Here is a 20496-nt window from a genome sequence, read left to right on the forward strand (position 1 = left end):
CCTGTGTTTTTTCTCAGTCATGTATTAGTTGAAAGAGTGCTTGAAACTTTCTTTTCAACATTCTCAGTTAAATAATAACATCAACTCATGGGTTATAACTATAACACAATCATACAAATAAATCAAAATGCAAACCTTCTGAGCTACTTCCCTAGAATATATAAATATTAAGTAATTTATTGTTGCTTGGTTTTGTTTTGTTTGTTTGTTTGTTTTTTTGGCCAGTCCTGGGCCTTGGACTCAGGGCCTGAGCACTGTCTCTGGCTTCCTTTTTGCTCAAGGCTAGCACTCTGCCACTTGAGCCACAGTGCCACTTCTGGCCGTTTTCTGTATATGTGGTACTGGGGAATCGAACCCAGGGCCTCATGTATACGAGGCAAACTCTCTTGCCACTAGGCCATATCCCCAGCCACTTGGTTTTGTTTCTGTTGCCAGTCCTGGGGCTTGAACTCAGGGCCTGAGCACTATGCCTGGCTTCTTTTTGCTCAGGTCTCGCACTCTGCCACTTGAGCCACAGTGCCACTTCCAGCTTTTTCTATATATGTGGTGCTGAGGAATCGAACCCAGGGCTTCATATATACCAAGCGAGCACTCTCACCACTAGGCCATATTCCCAGCCCCAATATTAAGTAATTTAAAATACACAATAATGGTATTAAAATTATAGTTTATAGAAGGTATAGATAAGGCCCTGAGATCCATAGAAGGTATAGATAAGGCCCTGAGATCCTTTTGCATCACTATAAAAATGTATAGTGATATTAATAAAATAAGATAGCTAGATAATGGAAGCTCAAACCTGTGATCAAATCTCGTTGAGGCTGAGATAAGATGGATCACAGTTTGAGGATGGCTCAAGAAGAAAAGCTCCTAAGAGCTCTTCTCAGCAAATAGCTACACACAGTGGCATGCACCTGAAATTCTAAATTAAAGAAAGTATGAATAGGTGAACCGTGCTTCAGATACTTGCCTAAGGAGGAAGTAAGACAAGCTATGCAAGAAGCACTACAAGGCAAGGCTCACTGATAGAGCACCTTCGTCAGGTCTGGAGTTCAAACTTCAGTACCTCCCCTCAAAATAAGAAAGACAAACTTTGTGTAAAGATCTCTAATAAATTCTAAACTACATATGAATAACAAAATTTAACACATTGATTGCTAAGATGGAGACCACATTAGAGTATTTGAATAAAACTCTGACCATTAAACATATTAACAAAATAGTCTCCCAAAATTGTATGAGGCCGAAGGTTTTTGTTGACAAATAATTCAAAAAATTAGAACAGAATTCCTACTTAGGTAAGTATACATTATGTATAACTATGGAAATATCTTAAGTTATTGATGAAGTAAAAATAATGAGAATTGTATTATTTAAAATGTAAGAAACTGAAGAAGAAGCATTTTTGGGCTACACTTACTTTGTAATAGGTATAATAATTTCAAGCTTAATTACAGAAAATTCAGTCTTTTAATTTTTGTTAAAATAATATAACACTATTCCATGGAGTTAGCACAGTAAATGCAAATTCATCAATTGCTTTTTTTAAATATGTATATATTTTTATTATCAAACTGAATTACAGAGAGGTTACAATTTCATACATTAGGCATTGGATACATTTCTTGTACTGTTTGTTACCTCGCCTCTCATTTCCCCTCCCCCTCCCCCTTTCCTTTCCCCCACCCTCCCATGAGTTGTTCAGTTCATTTACACCAAACAGTTTTGCAAGTATTGCTTTTGTAGTTGTTTGTCTTTTTTTACCCTGTGTCTCTCGATTTTGGTATTCCCTTCCAATTTCCTAGTTCTAATACCAGTATACCCAGTTTCCAATATACTCAGATAAGATACAGAATTGCTTTTTGTTTAAAAATCCTCAGAGAAGTTGGACATTCATGGATCAGATGTATAATGGTAGCTACTCAGGGGGTGTAGATCTGAAGGACTTTGGTTCAAAGATAGCTCAGTCAGTCTCCAATATAAACAGTATAAAGCCAGGCTGAAGGCATGATTTGAGTGGTAGAGCACCAGCCAAAGGAGGAAGCTGAGCAAGTGTGAAGTCCTTAGATATGATAAATATCAGTAAAGCAGAAGAATGGACTGTGAACTGAATTTTTGGTTATTCATCTCAATTCCTTTTCTTAGTATGTTTAAAATTTTTTTATTGTCAAGGTGATGTCCAGAGGGGTTACAGTTACATACATAAAGTAGTGAGTACATTTCTCTTTTTTTAGTGAGTACATTTCTTGCCCAACTTAATTCTTTTTCTGTATGACTATGGGCACATTACTTATTCTTGTGTTTTAGTTTCTTCATCTAAATATGGAGACATAATAGCAAAAATGATAGCAAACTATTGCACACGAGAACTATATTTTCTATTTCTTAACCAATTTTTATTAAGCCAGGTGTTAACTATGTTGTTTTATCTGAATGCACAGTGTGGAAATTAAATTTACTGACTTTATAATCAGAGAGAATTTAGTTGGTTCCTGGCCTTTAAATGTTAAGCTGCCTGACCTTGGAAAATTTATTTCTCCTCTCTAAACTGCTTTTTCCTATGTAAAACAGATATTACTGCAATTACTATTTAAGTTGTTTGAGAATTTAATGATATATTCCATTGAAATAGTTAAAATTGAGCCTAGGGTAGTATAAATCATTGTTATAAACATCTTTATTATTATTCCATGCATATATACAGATACATGATTGGCAGAAAACACATACCATTTGTTAAACAAGTTACCCATAAATGGCTGAATTATGCATGTTAGATATTTACGTGAAAGTTTTATTTTATAAATATTCTGTGATGGACTTTTAAATTTGTATAATGTAGAAAGAATAAACTTTTACTAGATCATTGGAATTGCTCATTTAAAAAATAAGCACTGTCTGAATGCAAACAGTTTTACTATCACCCATAAGAAAATGATTTTGCATATTTGATTAATATCTTACAAGTGCCATCACGATTTGATCTCAGTACATCAGATGACACTGTAGACGAGTGCACAGCTGGCTATGAAGGAACAAAGATGAGACTATTGGGTCAGGCAGTTTTCTGGATTGTTGACATTAGTGATGTGATGGAAAATAATACAGAATGTCAGACCTACAGATTTAGTGGTCCACTGTTATTGTCTATTGTTTGAGTGACCTTTTAATTGAAGTCTAAGTAGCCAGGAGTCTTTGTTTATGGAAGGTTTCTAGGACCGCAATCTTTCACATTCACCTTTACAGCAGTGCCTGTTTTACAGCACTGCATTTCTGTTCGATTTCGGCTTTCCATGGAAGAGATTGTAAATCTTGTGTTGCAAAGTTATTGATCCATAGAATACTGGTTTGATGATTTAAAAACATACTCTCCAGTATTCGCCAACCCCTATATTCTGTTTTTATGACTTGGAGACATACAATATTTGTAGAAGATAAGTATAAATACATTTAATTTTATGGTTCATAGAATACTATCATTATTGTAAAGATAGGACTACTTTTGTGTATTATCTGAAAAACAATTTGGAATTTTATTTTTCTCGAAATACATTGTATCAGCCTTATATTTGTAATATATATCTTTCCATTTATTTCCTAAGACCTAAAATCATAATAAATTCGATTTCAAGGTCTAAATGGCTCTTATGAATGATTCAGAAATTTTGTAGCATCTTATCTACAAAACAGAAAATTTCTCTCTGAAGAGCTTAGAGGATGAGGAAGACCTTGTAGATAGATTGTATGTATGTTTATTGGAACTAGGGAAGGGGAACACCAAAATGGAGAGACAAAGGGTACGAACCAATGCAACAGCACTACTTACAAGACAATGTGCTGTAAACAAATTGTACAACTCGGGAGAGTGGGGAATAAACTGGGGAGGTGGGAAAGTGGGAGAAAAATGAAGAAGGTAAACAAGTTTGATAAGAAATGTACTCACTGTCTTACATATGAAACTGTAACCCTTCTGTACCTTACTTTGACAATAGATAAATTAATTAAATTTTTTTAAATGGAAGAGATGAAGAAAGTAAGATTTTCAAAGGAAATAGATGACTTCATTGTTATTTCCCTTACAGATGGAGGGGGCATCCTCCTCAGTTTTCCTGGGCCTCTTCCGATGTTTTCTGTTTGTTTGTTTTTTGCCAATCTCCCTTCTGGGGTGTGTGTGTGTGTGTGTGTGTGTGTGTGTGTGTGTGTGTGTGTGTGTGTGTGTGTGTGTGCATGTGCTTTGAAAATAAGATTTATCATTCACTTTTTGTGGCACCTATAATGAGGTATTTGGTTTTGCTTTGATATGATCTGTTGAGGTTTCATCATGGAGCTTAGTTTGAAACAGTAGACCCTTGTTATTTTAACATACTATGTGATTTTTTTTCTTTTTTCTTGTGTTTTTCTTCTTTTCTTTAGCCCCTGTGGTCACTGTATTTGATTTTGGTACCCTGGGTGTTATACATACATTTATCTGAATTTGGAAAAGGAAGAGGAACATCAAAATGGTGAGAAAAAGGATAAAAGGTGAACCAATGCAACAGTGATACTTAGATGACAAATATATTGAAAATTAACTGTACAATTGAGGTGCGGATAGGGAAGAAAGGAAAGTGGGAGAAAAATGAGGGGAGTGGTAAAAATTTTGACAAGGAATGTACTCTCTACCTATGTGACAGTAAACCCTCTGTATGTCACCTTGACAATAAAATAAATAAAAAATAAATTGAACTATATAACCTGGGGAAGATATATAACTGGAAGATAGCAAGGGAAGGGGAGACATTGTTCAAACAGAAATATATTCATTATCTGACTTATGTATGTGTAACCCCTTTGTGCAGCACCTTTATAATAACTATAAAAAGTTAAATAAATAAAACAATAGACTTAAAATTTTTATTTAACAGTATTTTCATGTTTTGATTTTGCATTATATGTTATCATAGATTACAGTTTCAAACTATATATGCACATGTACTATATAATGTTTCCTTTATCCACACATACATTCATCGACATTTATCTTGGCTGTTATGACTAATGCTGCAGTAAACTTGGTCATGGAGATATCTCTTCAGCATGCTGATTCCATTACTGTTGAGTGTATATACATTAGTGAGACTGTTGAATCAAAAGTTACTTCTCTTTTAAGAACTTCTATATCATTTTCCGTTAAAGATGAATAAATTGACACCATGATACATGACTACAAGTTCATGTACTGTGTCCTGTCTTCTGTCTCTTCTCTAGTCACCGTGGCGTCCCATGGGCAGCTGAATTGGTATGTTAGTATTGCTTTGTTCTTTTTTTCCTCTCTGGCCTTCATGGCTCAGTTTCCTAACAGTGCTAAATGTATTTTCTGACTGCTGATATTTGAGACAGGAGTCCATCATGCAGTTGCCAGCCTTTTAATAAAGACTCGAACATTCAATCCTTCAAAAAAAAAGATGAATAAATTGACGTTCTTAGAAGCAGTGTAAGTGTTTCCTTTTATCCCCATTCTCGTCTGGGAAAGTTTGGCGTTTAGACTCCACTCTGAGTATAGAAATATTTCCTACATATCTTTATCATGATGGAAAGCTTTCTTGGGTCATTTTGACCTGCACTGAACTTTCTTCTCTTCGAGGGAAATCTGCTTCATTCTCATAAGTCAATATTGCTCCCGTGGCTTGGCCCATGGAATACTGGTTCCCCAGAGGAGCTGCTTGAAATTTTCTAGCCCAGTCTCCAGCCAAGAATCTTAATCTAAATATTAAAGTCCACAACCTCAACCTTTCAGGTGATAGGCATCTGAGAGACAGGCCTGGAGACATACTCAAACAATAGGTTCCCAGAGCCAGACCTACACCATAAACCAGTGAGACACTTTGAAACTTTGAATTCCCTCTCACCTTTCCCCTTAACCATAGCCCTACTGAAGCTCCTCTACCCCTGCCACCATTACACCATGCCTCCAGCCTACTGACTCTCCTCAGGTCACCATAGTGTCCCTCTTCAACTCTCTTTTAAAGTTGATCTGGTCTGTTGAGGTAGTTTTCTTCTCTTTCTTTATTTTTCAGGAGCATATTCTCATGACTCAGTCTCCGAACACTCAGGAGCATCTGTTTGTGACTCATGAGAAAGTCATTTAAAAAAATTACTTATTTATTGTCAAAGTGATGTACAGAGTGGTTAGAGTGTCATACTTAAGGCAGTGGGTACATTTCTTGTACAATTTGTTACCTTCTCCTTCATTCCCCCCTCCCCCTCCCCCTTTCACTCTCCCCCCTTGAGTTGTTCAGTTGGTTTACACCAAATGGTTTTGTAAGTATTGCTTTTGGAGTCATTTGTCTGTTTATTCTTTGTCTCTTGATTTTGATATTCATTCTCTTTCCCCTCCTTAGTTCTAATACCAGCATATACAGTATCCAGGGTACTCAGATGGGATCCAGTGATAGCGCAGGGACAAACACAGGAAGGGGATACAACAAAAAACTACTGTTTCACATGGCATGTTGAAAGTAATTACAACAATGATATGGAGTGTAAATGCCCCTCTGGCTGGAGTCTCCATTTATTTCAAGCTGACGTATCAGCCAGGAATCCTCAGTAATTTTAATGTATAGGTTCTTATCAGCTTTCTTTCATTCACAACATGTATACCTCTACTCTACTATGGATAAACCAGTCTATATACTTCTCTCTGTGAAATTAATTTTACTGTTTCTTCTACCTTATATTGCATTGAAAATTTTCTCTAACAAAATATTAAATTACATGTTTATCAAAAATTCTTAGTGAAGTCATATGAGATTATGAGGATATTTTAAGGCTTATTAAACACATTTAAACTAAAATAGCTTTTGATGAATATATTTCAAAAATATATTTTAAGCAAATCAGTCTTTTCAAAAACATTTTATTGTCAAGGTGATATACAGAAAGGTTGCAGTTACATACTTAAGGTAGTGAGTACATTTCTTGTTACCACTTGTTACCACTTCCCTCATTTTTCATCCACCCTCTCTCCTCCCCAGTTTCTCACTCTCCCCACCTCCAGCTGGACAGTTAGTTTAAAACATATTGTCTTGTAAGTATTACTGTCGCACTGGTTCACCGTTTATACTTTGTTTCACCATTTTAATATTCCCCTTCCATTACCTAATTCAGACAAACATATACAATACTCAAGGTACCAAAATCAAGCACAGTGACAGCAGGGGTTAAACCATTAGGAAGATAGAACAAAAGAAAGAATTTCACATAGTATATTGAAAATAACAACAATGCTAAACTGCTTCTTTTGTTAACTTGGAGTTCATTTCACTTAGCATCATCTTACGTTATCGTATGTCCATAGCTATTGAGCTATTGTGATCATCATCTACTGGGACTATCCTAGACATAAACTAATTATTACCAATCAGGGAAACCATATGGTCTATGTTTTTTTGGGTGTGGCTCACTTCATTTAGTATGAGTTTTTCCAAGTCTTTCCATTTTATTATGAATGGGCCAATGTCAGACAAAAACAAACAAGTGCCTCATATCTGTCATATACTTAGAACTCAAAAAATTAAATTTCCCCAAAACAAATCCTGAAAGAAACAAGTGCCCCATTAGTAAGTGGGCTAAAGACTTAAACAGAGACTTCTCTAAAGAGGAAATGAGAATGGCCAAGAGGCAAGTGAAGTGCTCAACCTCCCAGGCCATAAAAGAAATTCAAATCAAAGTAACATTGAGATTCTACCACACCCCAGTAAGAATGCCCATTATCAAGAAAAATAATAACAACAGATGCTGGCTGGGATGTGGCCAAAAGGGAACCGTACTACATTGTTTGTGGGAGTGTAATCTAGCTCAACCACTCTGGAAAGCAGTATGGAGGTTCCTCAAAAGGCTAAACATAGAACTCCCCTATGACCCAGCAAGTCCAGTTTTGGGCATTTATCCAAAGGATTACAAACAAGGCCCTACTAAAGCTACCGGTAGAACCATATTCATAGCAACATTGTTTACCACAGATAAAATATGGAATCAACCCAAGTGCCTCTCAGTATATGAATGGATAAAGAAATTGTGGTCCATATACACAATGTAATTCTGTGCTTCTGACAAATCAGTCTTTAAAGAGCAATGCCATGACATGTTTTTCTGTTGAAGAAAATACAAAATTGAAACAATCACATTTCTGTCGTCATTTTTCCATAGTATACACACTATTTATCTTTGCTTGGTAATCATATCTGGCTTGCTACAAAGAAAAATACTTTTGTTCCCAAAGCAGTACACCTAGACTAAATTTAAGGAGATAAACGCCAAGTATATCAAATCTCTGTGCAGATTTAGAGACATTTCAAAAGCCTAGCAAAAAATTTAAGGTTGTGTTATTTTAACATGACACATTTAATTATGTTTAAATGTATTCTGTGATGAGAAAATATGTAAAATTGAAAAGCAACTGCATTTTTGACATAGCTTTAAATTAATCATTTAATTTGTTGATCAGATTAAAAACATGAAATTCATAATTGAATTCAAAATCTTAGAGCTACATCATTGCTTCCACACTAAGGAGTTATCAGTTTTACTCCCAATGCTCCCAATGCTCTGTTATGCACAACAATGAATATATTTAAATATATAAAATGCAAATATATCAAAAATATACATTTTTGTTTTTAAAGAAATATATACACATATATAAACGTGTGTGTTCACATATAAATATATGTGAATATATGTGTTAGTGTGTGTGTATGTACTGAATGAATGCTATCCCTTTCCATATAGTTACTGGATGAACTTATACATTCCTCTGTTCACAAAAATCCCCATAATAATTAGTTATTTGAACATTTCCTCAAATTCAGTAAGTTCCATTTCATTCTCTCAACTTCATTATCTTCTATGACAAATCCAGTTAAATGCAAATTATAGTAAATGGTGTCATTTTGATGAAGATTTGTACACATTTGCACCTGGTAGCATTATTCTACTGTACATTTTTTCACACTGATATTTTCCTTTTAATTACCTAAAGATTGCCTTTATTTTTCACACGTACATACTATAATCTTATGGGAGTAAGTAGTTTGTCTCTTTTTGAATAGTAGTATAAGTCTTGCCATTGATTTAAGAATTGTATAAAGATTAGTATGGTAGACCAATATCCTACTCAGACGTGTATAAATATTTTATATTTTAATTTATGTACATTAATTCCAAGTAATTATAGTGTACAATATGTCATTTATTTCTGTGTATTTTATTTAATGATGAAATTTATATAATTAGTATTTTTGTCATTTTAAATATATAGGGCTGGGGATATGGCCTAGTGGCAAAAGTGCTTGCCTCATATACATGAGGCCTTGGGTTCAATTCCCCAGCACCACACATACAGAAAACGGCCAGAAGTGGCGCTGTGGCTCAAGTGGCAGAGTGCTAGCCTAGAGCAAAAAGAAACCAGGGACAGTGCTCAGGCCCTGAGTCCAAGCCCCAGGACTGGCAAAAAAAAAAAAAAAAAAAAGTTCATTTTAAATATATATCACTTTAGTGGTGAGTATATTCAATAATTTCTCCTAGTTATTTTGAGAAATATGCTTAATTATTTTTAATATAGCCTCCCTATTATGCCACAAAATACCAGTAGTTCTTCCTTTCTAAATGTCATATTGCTACCCTTAGTCAATCTCTTCTCATTTCCCCCTCCCTCCTAGTCTCCCAGGCCACTGGTTACCATTATTGAACTTGTACTACATGTAAGTGAGGAATATGGGTGTCTGTCTTTCTATCTGTCCAACATTTCCTCATCCCTCCCTTCCCTTATACTCCCAAGCATGTAAACATCATGTGATAAACCCTCTGTATAAAATGATTGTGCCTGACCTCACTTGGCAGAATGGTCTTCAAGTCTATACATATTGTCATACAGGAAATCGTACTTTAAAAATATATATAGGTACAATTGTATTGTGCAAATCTAGCACCCTTTCTTTATCTTTTTGTCTATAGATAGACAGTCAAATTGATACCATGCCCTGGCTTTTGTAGAAAGTGTTGTGATTTAAAAGGAATGAGGTGTCTTTCTGACATACTGCTTCCATTTCTTTTAGGTATTATACCCCTTAGTGATATTGTTAGATTTTATGGATATTCTTTTTCAACTGCAGCATAAGATAACTTTCATAATAGGAGAAAATATTTTAAAATAATATGACAAACCATGCTATTCAGAGCTTTCAAGGTCTTTAATAATTCAATAGTGATGTGTGTGTATTCGTGTCCATAAATAATCCAATTAAAACGGGCTAAAAACATTGCTGATTATTTCTCAAATGAGACATATCAATGGACAAATCTTGTGGAAATATGCTCAATTCCAGTAGCCATTATAAGAGCACCAATCATAATTACAAGGGAATATTGCCTCACTTGATACAGAAATGAGTATTATGAAATGGAGAAATAAGAAAATGTGGTAAAGATATTAAAAAGGGAACACATACTATGTACTGTTGATGGGAATGTAAATAATTGAAGCCATTATGGAAATCAATATGGATATTTCTCTACTCAGAAATTTGGTAAATTTTCTCTGCTATTTTTAGTGATATAAGGTGAAATAGATGTAGAATATAAATATATATGTACATATATGTATATACATACCCAAAGTATGATCCTGGACAAGAAAATGTACAATAAATAATCTGTAAATTGAAATTATTCTCTGTGATGGGAAGTATTGAAATGATTGTAAGATTTGTTTACTTTCAGGTACATCTGATTCTCTATAAAGCCTATTCATTTTTATATGTTTACCTTTAAATAGTTGTATAATACAGGTGCCATTCAACAAAGTTAAATATATATATAAAATGAACCTGAATCAAGGTCACTCTTTAGAAAGCCCAATTTAACACATATAAATCTGTTGCATGTACTGTTTTGTGTGATTATTTTACTCTTAGAATAACATTTATTTTAATGTCTGATCAGCCTTGTAACTTTTTAAGCAGTAATATGTTAGATTTCATGCTAGTCTACATTCAGAGATTCTCACAATATTATCTTAAACAATTTTAGGGGCTGGGAATATGGCCTAGTGGCAAGAGTGCTTGTCTCATATACATGAAGCCCTGGGTTCGATTCCCCAGCACCACATATATAGGAAGTGGCGCTGTGGCTCAAGTGGCAGAGTTCTAGCTTTGAGCAAAAAGAAGCCAAGGACAGTGCTCAGGCCCTGAGTCCAAGCCCCAGGACTGGAAAAAATAAAAGAGCTCAGGGACAGTGCCCAGGCTCTGAGTTCAAGGCCCATGACTGGAAAAACAAACACACAAACAATTTTAGATTTTTTTCAAATATCTAAGGAAACAAAAAATATCATTTTTTACTACAATTATTTCTGAAACAGCCTCTCACACATGTGTTTTTCTACTGTGGGAATATAGGCCTTTCCAAATTTCAGTTGGGTCTAACATCTTCAAACATGCCTTTAACTCCAGCTACTCTATGGGTGGAGGTAGTAGAATCACACTCTAAGACTAATTTTAGGCAAAAGAATAAGACCCTATCTGCAAAATGACTAATACTGAAAGGACTGGAGATGATGTTCAAATGGTAAAATGTTTTCATAGAAAATTAAAAGTCTTAAGTTCAATCCTCAATGCTGTAAAAAAATGATGGTTTAAGTGTCATGAATAGGTCTCTAATCTCTGCTCCCAATTATCATGCCCCCCCATTTACATATACTTATTCTACTTGGAAGAGTGAGTTCAAGTGGGTGTTAAACCCCTTAAGAGGTAAATGGGTAAGGTTTGTGCAGTCCACCCGGAGGATTCAACCCCATGGCACGCGTCTGGCCTTTCCTGTGGTCTCCAGGCAGATCTTTCCCACTCTTCATTCCTCCTCAATCTCATTCTCTAAGAAAGCAGGGACGTGCATATTCACCCAGGTCAAGTGTCTGCTTCAGACCTTGCTTACTTCAATTTAATTAGAAGTGTCTGGAGATTTCCAGCTCTGAAAACACTAAAGAAATATTAGCCATGACTTTTGTTTAAAATATAAAGAGGGCTGGGAATATGGCCTAGTGGTAGAGTGCTCGCCTTGTAAAATATAAAGAAATATATGGGCAGACAGAGAAAAAATTATATAGTCTATACTGATAGTTTATATTGGGCATATGCTATGCCCTCATAGCATATTTGAGAGCAATATAATTATAATATTGTTAAAATTTACATTTGAATATCAGTTTATATTTTTCATAATGTATATATGATGCGTATCTATTTCCCATGTTAGACCCCTCATACTCAATAAATATCGCAGGAACAATTAAGACATGAAAATTTTGTCAATGAGACTGAAGGAACAAAGCTCACCAGTCCTTGAAATAGTAGAGAAATATGTGTGTTTGTATGTGTATGTGTGCATAATTGCTTTATTATTTTGTGACTAAGTCTCCTCTGACACAATGATGTTCACTTACATAGTTGACTTCCAGAGCCATGATATTCAGATGTGTGAAAGACCTCTTCAGGTAACAGGAGAGTAACCTTTATTGAAAATAGAAATTGGATAATATAAAAGGCTTTCTCAAAAGCAAGAAATTTATTACTTGTATGGCTATAGTTATCATAACAAGAAAAGGTAATGGCTAACAAAGTATTCACTATCCAACAAGCAGCTGAAATCTCTCCTGTACAGGAAATTCATTGGTCTCTATGTACTCTTTACTTAAGAACTTGCAATTTTTAAATATATTCTAATCCTACTTTTGAAATATAAGTGGTGATAATAAAGCATATTATCCACTTTAATCCTGCCAATTTTATTTAATAAAAGCTTTATATATATATGATGCATCTAGATGGAGAATATATATGTAAATATGTATGCTTAGACAAAGAAGCAGTAAATTTCTTAGTTTGTACAAACTTGGCATGATTATATTTTTACGAAGTTACTACATCACCCTTTGCCCCAATAACCAATTATCTTGCTTTTCCACAGAACAGTTGTGCCTTTCTGCTACTTCATATAAAATAAATACCACACTATATACTGTATTGTGTATGCATTTTAATGCTATAGATAATTGGGAAAAAGAGAGATCCATTAGTATTGCTGATTTTAATACCACCAATGGTAATGTAGTTTTTTATTCTCATTATAGTGTAGAATTTCATTTTATAATCATGTGCCAATTCATCTGTTTTTTGACTGATGGTATTTAGAATACAGCATATGCAAAGATACAGGCATGTGAACAAATCAGAAAATACGTTATACAACATTCAGATAATAAATAAACACATACTTATGTCCTGGATGTATTTTGGAGTGAAATTATTGCCATATATTTACATGTTTGACTTTAATAGAACTTTAAGAAATGGAAACAAGAGTTTGATTTTTTTCCTGTATTGCTGCTTTTGTTTCCTATACCTTTTGTCTTGTTTGTAAGTTTATCTATTTAGGGGAGGGCAAGGTGGAGTACAGAAATGGAGAGACAAAGGGTGAACAAATGTAGCATTGATATTCACTAGACAGTGTGTTGAAAACAAACAATACAAGTTGTCGGGAGGTGATGGGAAAGGAAAACCTGAGAAAAAAGTGATATTGTTCAAAAAGAAATTACACACATCAATTATATACCTGTAACCCCTCTGTACCTCACCTTTACAATAGCAATAAAAATAAGTAAATAAATGATAGTCTATAATGAAAGATATAATAATTTGTTGTTGCAATGCAGTTGCAAGAATCTTCAGTTTTAGGTATGTTAGGTTGAACCCTTTTACATTAACTTCAATATATTACTGTCCTGATATGGTAAAGAGTAATGTTATAGAATATGCAATTATTTGTGAATATATTTTGCAAATCCATCTCTCATCAATACATTTATTTATTCATTTACTATTATTATGTAAATGTGAAAAGTGGTATCAGTTCAACAGATCCGTTTACAAGTACCATGTACCTTTAAATGACACTTTGGAAAATTCTTTTTTGGTAATAATTTCCATAAAAGTTTTTACTTATTTTACTGTACTACCAAATGTGTGATAGTAGTTATAGGCACAGTTATTAAATTTGAGTTAGATGTTAGGAGGCAAAAAGTTCTATATGTTAAAGCTCAATCTGCTTTATTGGGTAATAAAATGATTACCTTATTCTTAGATGTATTTCAGAATTAACTTGTAGGTAGGAACTGACAAGCAACAATATCACTTTTATTAAACACTGTATCCACATCTAAGCATCTATAATTAAAAATGCATCCCTTTTCTTGAACATGTGATCTTTTTTCAAAGGAAGATCACCTTGTGATGAGGAAATGGTATGTAAATATTAATAGTTATTTGTTCTTAATGGACTCAAACTCCTTATTTGTAAGAATAGATTAATACATTTTGATGTTATTTAATTTTGAAGATTAATTGAAAAAATTGAAAGTTTGTGTTTTGTATAATAGCTACAAATATGAAGCAATCAGTAAGCATAATCTTTTATACTTTAAATTATCACCCACTGACATTAGTGATAATTTTTGCTCCACATAAAAAATTTCCAGAATCTATAATCTGATTATTATAGCAAAGGAAATTAATGGGAACTTTAGAGTGAGATGATATTATACAGATTTCTTTTACCAGGAATTATGAAAAAAATAATAGTATGTCAGAAAAAAATCAGTGTAAATGAGGTAAAATAGGTTAGTACTGGTTTAATAAAAGTCATGTTGAAGATTACATAGTTCCCATAGATAATGAGAAATATTTAAACAATTAAAATTTGTGCATTAAAGAAGTAAAAGAAGTACAGTGATATGACTGAATTATATTTTAGAAATAAAAAACCTGATCCATACTCATGATTTTAATACTAACTACTCAGGAGACTGAGATCTAAGGATCAAATTTGAAGTCACCTCCAGCAAACAAATCCAAGAGACTCATCTCCAATTAACTAGAAGTAGAGGTGTGGCTAAAATGTTTGACCATCAGCCTCGAGTAGGTAAAGCTACGCAAGACCTTGAGTCCTTGAGTTCGAACTCCAGTACATACACACATACACATACACACGAGAGAGAGAGAGACAGACAGACAGATAGACAGACAGACAGACAGAAATACACACACATTGTGATGTAGAAAGTGTTGCTAATAAGGCTAAGAATGAGTTCTGACTAATACATAATCCTTAAGAATTTCTGATAAAATTGTGCTTGAGATTGACCAAGGAAACATGCCTAGGGCTCAGTCAAACTGAGAATTTTCAAGTATGTAACTGGCACATAGAAAGTGCTGAATGTTTCTTTAATACAGTTCTTATTCATTCTAAAGGTTTCATTTATATATCCACTTAACAATTTTTCCATATTTTAGAATTTATGTAAGAATTTTTGGATATATTATCTTATATTCATTTCCTTGACTCTTGACAGTTTGCATTTTTATCCCTTATCAATTATAGTGCAATAAATTTTCAAAGAATAATATTTTACATTACTTAAGTTTAAAAAATAAGTTACATTAAGACATGAAAACATGTTATGAATTTTTAAGGAAAGGATGTTACATTCTGTATAACTCTATAATTTAAATGTTTTTTATGTGACAACACTTGAAAGTTGAAAAGTTCCAGAGGTCTTAAATATCAGCTATGTAATTACTGAACTACTACCATAGTTACCTTGGAAAAACACTTATTCTGTTACTTATAGCTCCCCCCCCCCACCTTAGAACTGAGGACCAAACTCAGGGCCTTACATATGCCAGGGAAGTGCTCTTCCACTGAGCTAAATCCTCAACACCTCTCCTATTATTTAAATATTCACTTTTCTTAATGATAATGAGAAGAAATAGACAACTCATATCGCTTTGGAAAATAAATGTATTTAGACTATGTTAAATGGACTTATACATGGAAAAATTTACATATTATATCCATCCATCAATCCAACAATATATAGAGAAATTTTTATGTAAAAAATGATGTATTTGTCAGCCATAATGAAGAGCAAATTTATGTCATTTGCAAGACAGTAGAATATGATAGAATTTATCATGTTAATCAAAATTAGCCAAACACAGGAAATTATCACACTTTCTCTCATATTTAGATATTTAAAAACCAAACCAACAATATTTTTTAAAAAGACAATGGAAATAGTGAGAAATGGGGCAAAGAAAGACACCAAGCACAGTACAAGGTCCTGGGTTCGATTCCCAGTGCCTCCACAAAAAAGAGAGAGAGAGAGAGAGAGAGAAAGAATAGTATGGAGTATAGATATGATCATAGCAGCATGTATATGCACCGGGAAATGTCACACTAAAACCCATTAATTGTAAAATGAACTTGATTAAAAACATAACAAAAAGTGAAAAAGGAAGAATATCAACATGTCATGATGAGAAATGTCTGTGTAAATGGCACACATGAAGATATATCAATGTATTACCAAGAAAAAGGAAAATGTAGACATTAATAATAAAGCTTTAAAGTTTGGAAAACACCTATTACTCTAATATAAAACAAAAGAAATCATAGATTCGTTTTAACAAAATAATTTTTACAACAAAAACTTTATCTAGAAAAATAAAATACGAGGTTTACACAACATAAAAAAGAAACAGGCTGACTAACATACTTGCTGTAAATTAATATGTATCTAACCAGGTAATATCAAAATATATTAAACACTAGCTTTTCAAAACTAGTGAGAAATATTAAGTCAACAAATGTAGCTGTGGGTTGTTATCCCCAAGTCTCAGGGGCTTTTGCAGGCAAAAAGAGGAAATAGAGGTACTTCTCAGTATAATTAAGATATTTGAGTTAAAAATAGAAACATTTACACATGATATAGTATTTCTCAGCCATAAAACAACATGAAATGATGTCATTTGCACCAAAATGGATGAAACAAGATAAATACAGACAGACATGAACTATGTATTCTCTCTAGTTTGCAAGTTAAAAAGTAAAATTGCTCTTGGTAAGAATTTAAATACTATATTGAAAAGGGTGGAGTGAGTGGGCATAATTGTCTCATTCCTGAGTTTAGAGAAAATGGATTTTGTTTTCATCATTAAGTATAATGTTGGCTGTAGATGTGTCCTTTTGGTATTCAGGAATGTTTCACTGTTGGGCATTTGTCCAATAGATCAAAATCAAGGCTACAGTAAAGCCATCAGCACAATCATATTAATAACAGCACTTTTAAATGTAGCCTCGGGAATCAGCCCAGATGCACCTGAATGTAGGAATGGATCAAAAAAATACAGTATACACACACACACACACACACACACACACACACACACACACACAATGGAATCTTACTCAACTATTAGAATGAATGATACTGTACCATTTGCAAGGAAATGGAAAAACATAGAAAAAGTTATATTAAGTGAAGTAACCAAGACCCAGAGAAACAAAGGTTGAATGGGTTCCCTCATTTTGGTAGCAAAATGTGCCTATAAATATAATAAGTAAACACACTGGGCGGCATACAAGTAGTTACTGTTGAAGTAATTGAGGTATACTAGATCCTGTGGCTAAAGAAATGGTCAAATTATATAGAAAGACTAAGTCAAAGCCCAATAAAATTTTAGTAAAGCACAAGGAAAAAGTACACGGGAAAGGATGGGGCCCAAAGGAAAGGGGTAGACAAATGAAGCGGGGGAGGAGGAAGAACTCAGTCTAGAATACACTGTATGTACCACACAATTAATTAAAGTAAGGGAAGGGTTGGGTCAAAGGAAGGTGAAAATTTGAAGAAATTACACAGATCAATATGTGTTCTTTGCATTAACTGCTCTGTAAAATTGAAAAAAATCCTACAAATTAAGAAATTCAGGGAAGTGGTCTATTGGGTGGAATGAGTGACAATGTTGAAATGGGTGACATTGATCAAGATACACTGGATTCATTAAATGCTTTATTGAATGGCAATTCCTTTGAACAACTACTGAAGTAGGGATACCTAGCATTTGTAAAGTCTTATGTTCAGTTGCCAGATAGCATAAGAATGAATTTAATTAAATAAATCAAAATAATAAATAAATATGAAATATAGGACTTGGAACAAGAAATGGATATTAATTAGAAATAAATGTAAGAATGACTAAGAATATATATCAATATTAGAATACTTTCCTAGAATTCATGAGGACCTGGATTCTGCCTCTAGTATTGTCCCTCAAAGTGCAAAGCTAAATAATCTTGAGCTATAATTATTGTTATGGATTCATTACTAGCATGAAATGAATACAATAATATTAAATCATTAAAATAGGTAAAATGACTGAATTAATTTTAGCTATAAAAGTCTATAACACAGTAAATATCTATCATGCATGTATATCATATATGTTATTTATAGTAACAAAATATACTTAAATAAATATAATTACAAATTTGTAAATAAATTTATTTATATATTAAAATGTCTGATATGTGTGCATGTATGTTATGTTTATATAAGCATAGCTTACATATATAGACAATTATATTCCTGTACTTTTTGTTAATCATATGAGTATTGCAGACTTTAAGTGATTGCATGTATCTCCCATTCCATACCTGTGCCCATCCTACCAATTAAAATCTTGAGTCCATTTCTCTGACATTCTAATATTTTCTGGCCTTAATGTCTGTTTAGTCCAATATAATGCAGTAGGAACAACACAGAAATGGTTTGAAGCTCAGCATTAGGAGTCTTGAAATGCTCCGCTGCCTTTATTGGTAAGCTATCTATCTACCATCTAAATAAATCCAGTCTAAGCTGTTGAATGATGATGGGCATATGTTCCAGCTACTCAAGCAAATCCAGTGAAGGGCAATGCAACTCTCAGAGAGAAACTTCCTACTAGAGCACTAGTGGATAGAGATACATGAAGGGCACCTGCTGAGACCAGCAGACTCCTCATCTAATCCCAGGCCAAACTGCAGACCTACAGAACTATAAAATAGATGGATATCATACTACGCACTAAGGTACAATATATTTACAGTGTACCAAAAAGTAACTATTGCAAAGCAGATACGTAGAAATATGGACTCAATATTTTAAAACCTGGAACATTTAAAAAAATGATATGTAGTATTATTTTGTCTTACCTATTTGTAGTAATATTTAATTGCTATTTTAGAATGTGATTCTGACATTACTAACCAAAATATCTTACTAGATTGTACATTGAATACAAACATTATAGGGATACAGAAAAGATTGCCTTTAATATACACAAACATGCACACTTATGTAGGCTCTCACTTTTAATTATGATGTTGTAAATTTATATCCTACTTCTTAAGGTTTGTTTTCATGTCTATTATAGCTCTGTGGTAAACTAAGAAGAATTTTATAATAGATGTCAGGAGACTGGTATCTGAGCCCTGGAAATCTAATAAAATACTCTGTTCTTCATATTCAAATATAAAATTAAAATAGAATTCTAAGATCTCATTTTACCTGCAATTTTCTATCCTTTTATAATTTTGAGATGATTAATGATTACAGATTTATTCTCATCCCTATACAAAGTTCTTATGATGTGTTTTAGAAATGGTATAGACAGGAGGAAGAGGATGAAAGAAACTCTGTGTGGTATTGGTACACTGTGTCTTGAGTCACATGTTATTTAAAAACTCTGTTTTGCACTGTTCATAATACTATGATAGAATATTAACTTTATAATATGCTCAGAATTTGTATAAACTGAGACTACAGGGACAATGTATGCATAAGAAAAAGAAATTGAAAAAGGTGATTTGAATTGATGCTAAATTTAAAGGAAATGTCAGCAATTTTAAAACATAGGAGGCAAAGAGTGTTTCATTAAGTGGATGAAACAACTGAAAATAGGTTATCGAAATTATTGTGAGATTTGGTGGCTTAAGGAAAGACATGAAAACAACAAATCATGGTTCATATGAATAAAGAATTTTGAATCAACTATTCTTATAGCATGATACATTAGAAATAGAAAAGTCAGGTGGAGTTCATTTGATTTGGCATCATCTTATGTGATCATATGGGTGTAGCTATTGGGGTATTTTGATCTTCTACCATGACTAACCTAATCATGTACTATCTATTCATTATGGAAACAAGAGTTACACCACTGTTGTAATTATTATCAACATGCCATGTGAAGCCGTACCTTTTTTATTTTTTAATATTTTTTTCTTGTGTTTGTTTGTTTGTTTTTGTTTAGTTTTGTTTTTCTTGTATTCCCTTCCTGTGGTTGTACCGCCACTACCACTATATCTCATCCGAATACCCTGGATGCTGTTTATATGGGTATTAGAACTAGGGAAGCGAAAAAGAAAATCAAAATTGAGAGACAAGGGGCTGGGAATATGGCTTAGTGGCAAGAGTGCTTGCCTCCTGTACATGAAGCCCTGGGTTTGATTCCCTAGCACCACATATACAGAAAACGGCCAGAAGTGGCACTGTGGCTCAAGTGGCAGAGTGCTAGCCTTGAGCAAAAAGAA

The sequence above is a fragment of the Perognathus longimembris genome, chromosome 28, assembly GCF_023159225.1.
Source record: "Perognathus longimembris pacificus isolate PPM17 chromosome 28, ASM2315922v1, whole genome shotgun sequence".
In the NCBI taxonomy this organism is placed as follows: Eukaryota; Metazoa; Chordata; class Mammalia; order Rodentia; family Heteromyidae; genus Perognathus; species Perognathus longimembris.